The 12,437-nt window shown below is 43.8% G+C and overlaps 1 protein-coding gene across 2 annotated transcripts in view; it reads left to right on the top strand.

The window, feature by feature from the left end:
- ASTN2 (astrotactin 2) overlaps nucleotides 1–12,437 on the top strand; it is a 384,099-nt gene that overhangs the window by 226,652 nt on the left and 145,010 nt on the right. The window lies entirely within an intron of this gene.

Genomic DNA, 12,437 nt, shown 5'->3' with positions numbered 1-12,437 from the left:
TTGGATACTCCCCTGCTCGTGCCCTAAATACTGTACCCTCCCAGCGGCCAGCATTTGGTGGAAACAGATTAATGAGATCTGCTGGCTGCTGGGAGACACCTGCTGGTGGACACAAAAACTACATCCTTGCACTATGGGAAGCACAATGCCACCAGAAGGTGATCCAGGTCCTGACCTTGCTGGGGTTCAGGTTCCTCTCAATTGTCAAGAAAGGAAGAATGTGGAATCATCTATGTTTCACTCTATTAAGAGGAGCAACGCCTATATTAGGAATGCATAATATTTTATTGACATTCGGTAACTCAACACATTTCAGGGATATGCATTCCCTTCTTCTGGGCTGAGACGAAGAAAACTTTTAACAAAACAGAACTGCATTAGTCTCAGTGTAATGCCTGATTATGCCTGATTGAACACTCAAGAATATAGCGATTGTGAGTACTCACTAAAAGAGACAAACAACAGTTTTGTCTCCCCTGACTGGAAGTTCACACACTTTCCAAAGCTTCTAGGGTCTTAATATCTGAATCAATGACCACTCTGTTTGAACCAGGATCTTGAATAATCTCAAATTCTTGTGGACCAGGTTCCTCTCAAATGTCAACAATAATGTGGAATCATTAGTGATTCACTCTTTTTAGAGGAGCAAAGCTGATTGCCAAAGTATGTAGAATATTTTTTTGACGTTCAGAAGCCCAACACATTTCAGAAATCTGAATCCCCTTCTTCGGGACTGAGAAGAAGAACACTTGGAACAAAACAGAACTCCAGCAGTCCCAGTGTATTGCCCAATTAGGCCCTGAAAAGTGACCACTCAAGAATATAGAGATTGTGAGTACTCGCTAAAAGAGGTGAAGGACAGTTTTGTCTCTCTAGACTGGAAGTCCACACGCTTTCCAAAGCCTTTAAGGTCTTCATATCTGAACCATTGACCACTCTGTTTGTCCCACAGTCTTGAACAATTATAAATTCTTACTGAAATTGGCATGCCATACTCAACCATCAAAAATACACCTATGAGTTTTTTTTCATGGAAATGGGTATCTTCATCTAAAGGAGACACTTTGGAGAAATTTCCTCTAATTTTCTGTTGCATCTTTAGGATAGGAAGTGAAGGGCAACCTCCCCATTGGGATACAGGCAGAAAAAAAAACATTCAGGGAGTTGCAAGCCTTCCCCAATTTATCTAAAACGAAAAAAAAAGACATTCTGCCTTCTCTTACACTTTTTTTAGCGCTCTAGGTTTTCCTCTGTGTGTCTTCCTTGGTCTTAGGGTGCAAACTACCTGCATCTCACACTTTAAAGTTAGCTTGGCTCTGCCATAAGTGAGGGTTTTGAGAGAACAAAAGAATTGTTTGAGGTGCAAGTTGCATTATTGGTCCACATAGTAGGCTGTTCAGTAGTATATATATATATATATAGCAAAGCCTATGGCCCAAAAATATAGGATATTCTATTCAGTTAAGTTCAGTAACTCAAGACATTTCAGGGGTCCACATCTCTTTCTTTAGGGCTGATTGATGTGCGTAAACTAAGAGCAACATAAGAAAAAGAAACACTTGTTACAAAACAGTGCTCCAGCAGGGACCAATGTATTTCCTAATTAGCCTCTGAGTAGGGACCACTCAGGAACTCAGTGATTGTGAGTACTTGCTAAAAAAAAAAAAAGTAAGAGGGTTTATCCCCCTTGACTGGAATGTCATAAGCTGTCCAAAGCCTTTATGGCAGGGTTTCTTAACCAGGGTTCCATGGAGCCCAAAGGTTCCTCCAGAGGTTGCTAGGGGTTCCTTAAGCTATGAGCAATTTCTGCCTCTTATATAAGTTCCCACTGACACCATTGATCTTTTTAGCTATCTGTAAGGGGGTAATTCCTCCCAGTGACCACGAGTGTAAGGAGCATTCTTCCCACTGACCATCACACTAATGTATCATGAGTTGTAGATAAAGTAATTTTTAGCAGGGGTTCCCTGAGAGCGGAAAATTATTTCAAGGGTTCCTCTGTGTTGAAAAAGTCGAGAAAGGCTGCTTTAGAGATGAGGGTTTGTCTCCCTTGACTGGAAAGCCACAAGCTGTCCAAAGCCTTTAGTTTAGGGTTTCTCAACCAGGGTTCTATTGAACCCTAAAGTTCCTTCAGAGGTAGCTAAGTGTTCCTTAAGCCATGAGCAATTTCTGCCTCTCAGATAAGTTCCTACTGACACCATTGATCTTTTACAGTTATCTGTAAAGGGGTAATTCTTCCTAATGACCACAGATGTAAGATGCATTCTTCCCACTGACCATCACACTAATGTACCATGAGTTGTAGATAGAGCAATTTTTAACAGGGGTTCCCTGAGACTGGAAAGTAATTTCAAGGGTTCCTCTGTGTTGAAAAGGTCAAGAAAGGCTGCTTTAAGGCCTTTAAACCTGAAACGTTGACCCCTGTGCCAGAACAGTCTTTCTCAACCTGAGAGGCAGGAACTGCTCATTGCTCAAGGAACCCCAATAAAAACCTCTGGAGGAACCCAGGCTGAGAAACCCTGGTCTAGAACAATCACAAATCCTTGTGGATCCAGGTTATACTACCTACCAAAATTGGCACGTCAAGCAACCGTCAGAGATACACCTATGCATTTTCTCATGGAAATAGGTATGAAAATAACCTGCATCCGTAGGAGTGTCACGTACCTTGTGGACGAGCCCAACTTGCAGGGGATGGCCTCTCTTGCGGCTCCGACTCGAGGGCCCTGGTAGAGTGAACAGGAAGCACGGGAGTCAGGAATGGAACGAGTGCCTGGCAGGATCAACAGCAGGAGATGGGTCTGGAACTCAGGAAGCACTGTGCAGAAGAACCTCAGACTGAGCCAGAAGGTAGACAGGAACCTGGAAGGAGCTGGATCGGCAGGCTGGTGCAGCAGACCGGAACCGGACAGCAGACTGGAACCGGACAGCAGACAGGAACTGGACAGCAGACTGGAGCCGGAAAGCAGACTGGAGCTGGACAGCAGAATGGAACTGGACAGCAGACAGGAACTGGACAGCAGACTGGAACCTGGAACCAGGATACTGAGACTGGAGGGTCAGACAAGCCGGGTCGGTAGTCAGGCAGACAGTGGAGGTTCCAGAGGGTTAGGCAGGAGAGAAGTCAGACAAGCCGAGGTCGGATGCAGGCAGATGACAGGGATGGTCGGAGACAAGCCGGGATCAGATGCAGGCGGACAACAAGGATAGTCAGGAGCAAGCTGGGTTTAGCACAGGAACAGGTTTTCAAGGGTCAAGACACACGTAACGCTGTAGAGCAGACAGCAAGATCACAGTGTGAAAGTCTGGTTTAAATAGCTAGCCTGGTGCTAATGGGCGCACGCGCGCTCCCGTGCGCGCACGCGCATGGGCATAGGCGCACGCAATTGCGCAACTGCAAGCTCAGGATGCCTGTTACTGGCAGGATCTTCCTGACAAGGAGACACCTATGACCCTATCTTTATAGTCAGAAACTTTAGCTGTTAAAATAGTAATTGTATATAAAAAATAAATAACTTAAAAAAAAAAGTAAAATAAAATTGACCAAAATGACTGTAGTTTCTATTTACAAACTTTTCATATGAAAAAAATGTACAATTATAGGATTAATTGAGTAATACAGTACATTTTTCGGTAAAGGATTAATTGGGGAATTTGCTGTATTTCTACCGCTGTTACTGCTTCAGCGTCGTGTGACTGGAGATATTTAAGACTTTAAGCTGCTTAAGAAAGCACCTTTGGTGTTATATTGTCTATATATTATTTTTCATAGTCTCACATCACAGCATGTTCCCCCTAAGTCACATAATGCTGTCATATTCCATACAAATCTGACTGACATTTATAGCTATGTCTATTATTATCCAGTTCTTAATATGATAGGAATTGAATGCATGCTTCTTTTGTACCTCTTTATTGGATATTTTACTTATAATGGTATTATGTTCCTTTTAAAGTTTGATCCTTACACTGTTTTTTTTTTTAATTTCATAACTTTGAATGTATATAAGATTTCATTTTACTTCCAAAGAATAGTGAGCTGTAGGTGACTGCTTAAAGGGGATCTTTTAGTAACTACAGAGGATAGTTTCTTAACCACGGACAAAACCACTGAAGTTAGAACCACATCCCTAGATTAAGAAGATATTGGAGTATGCGTGGGATTTTTGAGGTGCGTAAAATAGGAAATGGATCCAAAGAAAAGATTAAAAGAAAAAATATTTTATTTTAACATTAGTTAAAAATGATCCAAAAACAATATCACATATAGTACAGTCCTTATGGATACAGCAAGTTTGGATGTAGTTCCCAACGTGTTTCGCCCTCAATCTGGGCTTCCTCAGGGGATGCTGTCCACTTGGGGTACAAGCCTTCCCAGGATCTGGAACAAATATATATTGAGATTGAGAGCGAAACATGTTGGGAACTACATCAAACTTGCTGTATCCATAAGGACTGTACTATATGTACTCGCTGTGATATTGTTTTTAGATAATTTCTAACTAATAGTAAAATAAAATAAAATTTGCCTCCTATGGCCACCTGTAGTCCTTGGCTTGTTGTGGCGTTTGTAGAATCCTTGAATCTCCATTGATGGCAGTTTATATATTTGTCCCAGATCCTGGGAAGGCTTATACTCCAAGTGGACAGCGTCCCCTGAGGAAGCCCAGATTGAGGTTGAAACATGTCCACTTGGAGTGCAAACCTTCCCAGGATCTGGGGACAAATATATAAACTGCCATCAATGGAGATTCAAGGATTCTACAAACGCCACAACAAGCCAAGGACTACAGGTGACCATAGGAGGCAAATTTTATTTTATTATTAGTTAAAAATTATCTAAAAACAATATCAAAGCGAGTACATATAGTACAGTCCTTATGGATACAGCAAGTTTGATATCGTTCCCAATATGTTTCGCTCTCAATCTGGGCTTTCTCAGGGGATGCTGTCCACTTAGAGTACAAGCCTTCGCAGGATCTGGGACAAATATATAAACTGCGATCAATGGAGATTCAAGGATTCTACAAATGCCACAATAAGCCAAAGACTTCAGGTGACCATAGGAGGCAAATTGTCTTTTATTTTATTATTAGTTAAAAAATGATCTAAAAACAATATCACAGCGAGTACATATAGTACAGTCCTTATGGATACAGCAAGTTTGATATTGTTCCCAACATGTTTCGCTCTCAATCTGGGCTTCCTCAGGGGATGCTTTCTACTATCTAATCCTTGAATCTCCATTGATGGCAGTTTATATATTTGTCCCAGATCCTGGGAAGGCTTGTACCCCAAGTGGACAGCATCCCCTGAGGAAGCCAAGATTGAGAGCGAAACATGTTGGGAACTACATCAAACTTGCTGTATCCATAAGGACTGTACTATATGTACTCGCTGTGATATTGTTTTTAGATCATTTCTAACTAATAGTAAAATAAAATAAAATTTGCCTCCTATGGTCACCTGCAGTCCCTGGCTTGTTGTGGCATTTGTAGAATCCTTGAATCTCCATTGATGGCAGTTTATATATTTGTCCCAGATCCTGGGAAGGCTTATACTCCAAGTGGACAGCGTCCCCTGAGGAAGCCCAGATTGGGGTTCGAAACATGTCCACTTCGAGTGCAAACCTTCCCAGGATCTGGGACAAATATATAAACTGCAATCTGTGGAGCTTCAAGGATTCTACAAGCGCCACAACAAGCCAAGGACTGCAGGTGATCATAGGAGGCAGATAAGGACTGGAACCACAGGCATACGCACACACTCTACAGGACTTTAGCTCTATATATGAGTGGCCTGTCTTGGAAATTTTGTGTCCCTGGGTGTTTTTGCATTTCTGCAAATCATATTTTTTGGCCCTTATCTGCCTCCTATGGTCACCTGCAGTCCTTGGCTTGTTGTGGCATTTGTAGAATCCTTGAATCTCCATTGATTGGAAGGCAGGTATACACTCACAAGCCTCTTTATTACGTACACCTGTTCAATTGCTCGATAACACAAATTGCTAATCAGCCAATCACATGGCAGCAACTCAATGAATTTAGGCTTCTAGATGTGGTGTAGACGGCTTGCTGAAGTTCAAACCGAGCATCAGAATGGGGAAGAAAGGGGATTTAAGTGACTTTGAAAGTGGCATGGTTGTTGGTGCCAGACTGGCTGGTCTGAGTATATCAAAAACTGCTGATCTACTGGGATTTAAATGCACAGCCATCCCTCGGGTTCACAGAGAATGGTCTGAAAAAAAGAAAATATCCAGTGAGCGGCAGTTGTGTGGACTAAAATGCATTGTTGAGGTCAGAGGAGAATGGTCAGACTGGTTCCAGAAGATAGAAAGATAATAGTGACTCAAATAACCACTCGTTACATCCAACGTATGCAGAATACCATCTCTAAAACAGACAACAAATCAAACCTTGAAGTAGCAGAAGGATCACCAAAATTGAACAATAGAAGATTGGAAAAAATGTTGCCTGGTCTGATGAGTCTCGATTTCAGCTGCGACATTCAGATGGTGGGGTCAGAATTTGGTGTAAACAACATAATAGCATGGATCCATCCTGCCTTGTATCAATGGTTCAGGCTGGTGGTGGAGGTGTAATGGTGGGGGGGTATTTTCCTGGCACACTTTGGGCCCCTTAGTACCAATTGAGCATGGTTTAAACACCACGGCCTACCTGAGTATTGTTGCTGACCATGTCCATCCCTTTATGACTACAGTGTCCCCATCTTCTGATGGCTCCTTGCAGCGGGATAATGCACCATGTCCAGGGCTGGACTGGGACAATAATTTGGCCCTGGACTTCATACAGACCAGCCCACTTTACTCCAAACACCTGGTGTTGGCACTTCAATCATCACGGCACCATGGTTGATATGGTGTCAGGATGATTGATGTGCATAATTTCTATTATCACATTGTATAAAATGAAATTCAACTCAGCATAATGCAGAACCAGTGGGAGCCCTGAGCGTGTCACTTGTCACTGTCGCACCGGTGCTCTGCATTTACTAGCCTGATCGGTTCCCGCTGGCGGCTCCTAATTCAGATTGATGACAAGCCTGGACTCTTGCACAGTGTCTCAATGCCTTTCACCCTACTCCCTTTGTCAGTAACATTCCTTTAGTGGAATAAAAAGTTGTTTTAATGCTACACTTAGTTGGCGCTCTGTATCTCTCTCTCTCTCCTCCCCATCACTGAAACCAGCCCACTGAGCCATCGGCCCACCGGGAAACTCCCTGTAGTCCCGATGGCCAGTACATGCCTGACCATGTCACAAAGCTCAAATCATCTCACCACTGGACAATGAGGTCACTGTACTCCAATGGCCTCCACAGTCACCAGATCTCAATCCAATAGAGCACCTTTGGGATGTGGTGGAACGGGAGATTGGCATCATGGATGTGCAGCCGACAAATCTGCAGCAACTGCGTGATGCTATCATGTCACTGAATGAATGGATGAATGAATGATTTGTAAAGCGCTGCAAATGCGAACTGAATCGCCTCAAGGCGCAAGATGCGTTCTGTGTTGTCAGCTTCTTAGAAGAGGAAGGTCTTGAGTTTTTTCCTGAAGGCCCGATGGTTTTCTTCCATGCGGATGTAAGTCGGAAGAGCGTTCCATAGCCGTGGTCCTTGGACTGCGAATCTTCGTTCTCCCTTTGATTTGTAGCGGTATTTGGGAATGAGGAGAAGGTTTTGGTTAGATGATCGAAGATTGCGATTGGGTGTGTAGTGTTTTATTTTCTCTCGAAGGTATTGAGGTACGTTTCCTTGTATACATGTGTGGGTGAGGCAGAGGGTCTTGAATGTGATCTGATTCTTTACGGTTAGCCAATGTAGGCTCCTCAGGGATGGGGAGATGGATTCCCAGGGTTTTTTCCTGTTAACAGTCTTGCCGCCATGTTTTGGATGAGTTGTAAGTGCGCAAGCTGATATTGGGGTAATCCTATGTAGAGAGAGTTTGCGTAGTCAAGTTGGGAATTGATGATTGTTCCAACTACTGCTGCTTTGTCCTCTTCTGGGATGAAGGGGATGAGTCTACATAGCAGGCGGAGGAGATGTTGAGATCCGCTGACTACTGATCCTATTTGTGCATCCATTGACATTTCTGAGTCAAAGATGACTCCGAGACTCTTGGCTTTGGTGCTTGGAGAGATGGTCTGTCCAAAGATGGTGGGAGGTGTCCACGGGGTCTTAGTTTTGGAATTTTGGTTAGCGTGTAGGAGAAGAAGCTCTGTTTTTGAACTGTTGAGTTTGAGGGAGCTAATGGTCATTCAGTCATCTATCAAAGTGAGGCATTTCTCTAGTTGCTGATGATGGTCTTTTTGTCCGGTGATGCGAAAGTAGAGTTGGGTGTCATCAGCGTATGAGTGGAAGCAGAGGTCCGATTTTCTGATGATTTTGAGGAGTGGGCGGATGTAGATGTTGACTAGCACTGGTGACAAGGGTGAACCCTGAGGGACACCACAGGAGATTGCGCAGGTTTCAGAGGTTACATAGTTACATAGTTAGGTTGAAAAAAGACACAAGTCCATCCAGTTCAACCTTAAAAACAATAAATGCAATAAAAAATATTGTGCAATCCAATTTTATACCCTCAGTTGATCCAGAGGAAGGCAAAAAACCCCAATGCATGCATGCATGCTCCAATTTGCTACAGCAGGGGAAAAAATTCCTTCCTGATCCCCCAAGAGGCAATAAGATTTTCCGTGGATCAACTTTACCTATAAATGTTAGTACCCAAGAGGTGAATGCTCCTAGTTTCACTGTCTGAGAACGATTCTCTAAGAAGGATGCAAACCGTTTTAGACCAGAATCTGTGGCTCCTGCTACTTCTGTGAGGCGGACAAGTAGAGTATTGTGGTCCACTGTACCAAATGCTGCGCTAAGGTCTAGCAGTATCAGAAGACATAATCCTCCATCATCTGCTGCTTCAAGGGCGTCGTCCCATATTTTGAGAAGTGCAGTTTCTGTGCCATGGCCTGGGCGGAAGCCTGATTGCAGAGGGTCCAGGAGTTGGTGTATGTCCAGGTGGCATTGTAGCTGTTGTACTACTGCTTTCTCCATAATCTTGGAGATGGTGTTGAGGCTTGTTAGCGGTCTGCGGTAGTTAGGGTCCTTAGGGTCGAGGTTGGGTTTCTTTAGCAGGGGTTTGACGATGCCTTGCTTGAGGGTGGTTGGAACAATCCGTTCTTTGAACGATTGATTTATGAGGTGTGTTATAGTAGGGCCAAGATGTCGGAACATTCTTTCAGGAGTTTTGTGGGAATTATGTTTTTGGTGGTGTCAGTGGTGATTGGGGTCAAAGAGAAATTCGGTTAATGTGTGATCTTCGTGTCGATATCCTCTTTTTGCTTTGGTTGAGTGAGGTTGGTTGTTTTTTTCTGTTGAATTGTTTTCCGAATGTTGTCGATTTTGTCGATGAAGAAATTTGATAACTCATTGCAGAATTCTTGAGTTTCGTTTGCTGGGGGCTCTAAGCAGGTCGGGTTCATTGACTGAGCAACTATTTTGAAAAGTTCCCGCTGCCGGTTTAAGGCAGTTGAGATGGTGTTCGAGAAATGTTCTTTTTTGGCTTTGAAGATTACTTTGTGGTATTTCACAGTGAGTGCTTTGTAGTTTGTATGGTTTTCCTTGGTAGGATTTATTCTCCATGCTCTTTCAGCTCTTCTACATTCTTGCTTGAGTAGGGTGAGAGTGCCATTAAACCATCTCGAGTTTTTTTTGCGGATGAGTGTTCTGCATTTTGGCACCACTGAGTCTGTTGTTTGTAGTAATGCCTTGTTTAGGGAGTTGAGTGTTTGTTCCGTTGAGAGGTTTAAGTTTAGCAATGGTATTTTGTTTGATAATGTGCTTGTGAAGAGTTCAGAGTGTAGTTTCTTCTGCAATCTGTTCCAGTGTGTTGTTGTTGTGTGTTTCCATTTTTGGAGGGTGGTGTTAGTGGTGATTTTAAATTTGATAGCGTGGTGGTCCGTCCATGGTAGTGGTGTGTTGTCGAATATGTTGATGTCCATATTTTTTTTGAAGATGAGGTCTAGAGTGTGTCCTGAACCGTGTGTGGGAGCATTTATCAGCTGCTGAAGACCTAATTCTTTCAGTTGGTTAATGCAGGCGGTCGCGATAGGGTCTTGGGTAGAGTTTGCCCAGAGGTTAAAGTCCCCAAGTACCATAAAGTTTTTGCTTTTCAGGGTGTGTATTGAAACGAATTCAGTGAGTGGTGTAAGGAGATTGGTCTTTGGTCCCGGTGGCCTGTAGCATAGTAGTATGTGAATGGTGTCTTGGGGTGTTGTTTGAAGATGCAGGGAGAGTGTCTCCATGAAAAGCACTGAGTTCTGTAAAGTTGGTTTGGTAAACACAAGGTGCGATTTGAAGATCACTGCTAGGCCTCCTCCTTTTTTTTCCTATTCTGTGCTCAGTTAGGATACTGTAGTTCTCAGGCACCAATTCAGTTGGGATGGTATTGCAGTCGGGTGTTAGCCAGCTTTCCGTAATGAAGAGGCAATCTATGTTGTTTTCGATGATGAAGTTGTGGATTTCCAGTCTGTGCTTGACTGCAGATCTGGTGTTGATCAGGACGCATGCTAGTTGTTGTGGTTGGATTGGTGTCTCCCTGTATTTGATGGTTGATTGTGGGTTGGTCCTTAGTAATTGTTTTTTTTAAGTCTTTTTTTTAGTGGCGGTTGGTAAAGTTGAGGCGGTGTTTCTTAGTCTGTGGAGGGCGTCCGCTGTCTATTTGAAATTGCACATGGTGAGAAATACAAAGTTGCTGAAAGAAGGATGATCTGATGATGGTACTGATGTAGCGATGATGAGCTTGCTGGGGGATGGAGGGATCAGATGGCTGCCACCGCTATGCAAGTAGTGTTGTTGACGGGCTGGATGATGGTGCGGAAAGTTCTGGAGGAGGTGATGAAGGGGCTACCTACCGCCCTCCTGTTGATCCAGAGGAAGCCAAAAAACCCCTAGCTGAGCTAGCCAATTGCTGCAGCAGAGGAAAAAAATTCCTTCCTGACCCCCCGAGGGGCGATCGGACTCGAGGACCCTGGATCAACTGCTGGAGTACCCCGGTGGGCTTACCTGTACAGGATAGTCCAGAAGAAAAGATGGAGGAGAGGAGGGAAGGGGGGGCTGTGGAGGGGGTGAAGGGGGATCTGGCCACTACTTACTGGTTATGGACTGGTGCTGCGGCTGCTTCTAGGAGGATCTAGGATGGACGCTGGGCAGGGCCAGAGCCGTGGATATCCTGGCCTCCAGTGTCAACCTGTGCCCCTGCAGTGAGGTCCAGTAGCGAGGAGGGGGTGTTCCAGGTGTAGAGGGGCACGGGGGGCCGCTGGAACAAGTGTGGAAGGGGTATGAGGTTCACTAAGAACCAAAATCTCAGGAATGTTTCCAACACCTTGTTGTATCTCTGCCATGAAGAATGAAGGCAGTTCTGAAGGCAAAAGAGGGTCCAACCCAGTGCTAGCAAGGTGGACCCAATAAAGTGGCTGGTGAGCGTATACCATCGCTTTTTTTTTTCTCTCAACAAGAGACAGAAAGAGTACTCAGGGATTCTGCGGTGATTCAGTTGAGAGTGGAAAACTGATTTACAGTTTTCTCAGGTTTTTTAAGTCCTGATATGGGACCTGGAATTCAGAGACTCAGAGATTTTGGGTGGGAAAGAGCCTCCAACTCTGACTCTGTGTACTTCAATCCTGAAAGGGTTAACCCACCTGCAAGAGAGGGCCAAAAATGTTAAGAAGCAGGTGTCTATGAGGTAAGGCCTGGAGCAGGACATGCTTCTGAAAGGTGCTGTGCATTGTTTGGGTTACTGAAACATTGTGGAGTTGATGATTAGCGTTCTTTGGTCCTCTGGAGCAGGCAGGAACTTTAAACCCTGTTAAAGGACAAGTTCTGCTGGCGGTGAGCCAAAAGTTCGATTTATACCAGCTGTTGATGTACTTTTGTTTTGTTAAGTCTTTTTTGCTTTTACCAACATGGCTGGCTGGTGATCCAGAAGTCCTCAAATATCAAAAATAGTATATATTTTTTTTAAAATCCATATTTTATAATTAAAAAGCCATCCTTGAGCTCTAGTCAAGTGATGTTGTCTAGGCTAAAATAATATCTTCAGTCTGCTACAGGCAGGAGAAAGCATTTCCGCAGTCTCCAGTGCCTCAGTGATGAGACTGCAACATCATAACTTTATAGCTAGCCATGACCTGCAGCAGGGGCTGATTCTGTCATGAAAACAATAATTTTTTCTATGTTTTAATACAGATGTTTTAGATAAAGTACATATTTTCTCTTAGAGCCAAAAGAAGAAAATATTGGGAACTATGAACTCCCAGCAGGGTTGGCAGGGTCCTTAGTGTCATCTATATATCTCTTCCCTGGCCTACTGATACATCTTCTCCTCCTTCTCTTTAACACTCCTCCACTTTTCCATTCTCTCT

The sequence above is a fragment of the Aquarana catesbeiana genome, linkage group LG09, assembly GCF_042186555.1.
Source record: "Aquarana catesbeiana isolate 2022-GZ linkage group LG09, ASM4218655v1, whole genome shotgun sequence".
NCBI lineage: Eukaryota > Metazoa > Chordata > Amphibia > Anura > Ranidae > Aquarana > Aquarana catesbeiana.
Note: the sequence above shows the minus strand (reverse complement) of the source record. Positions and strands in the feature narration are given on the sequence as shown.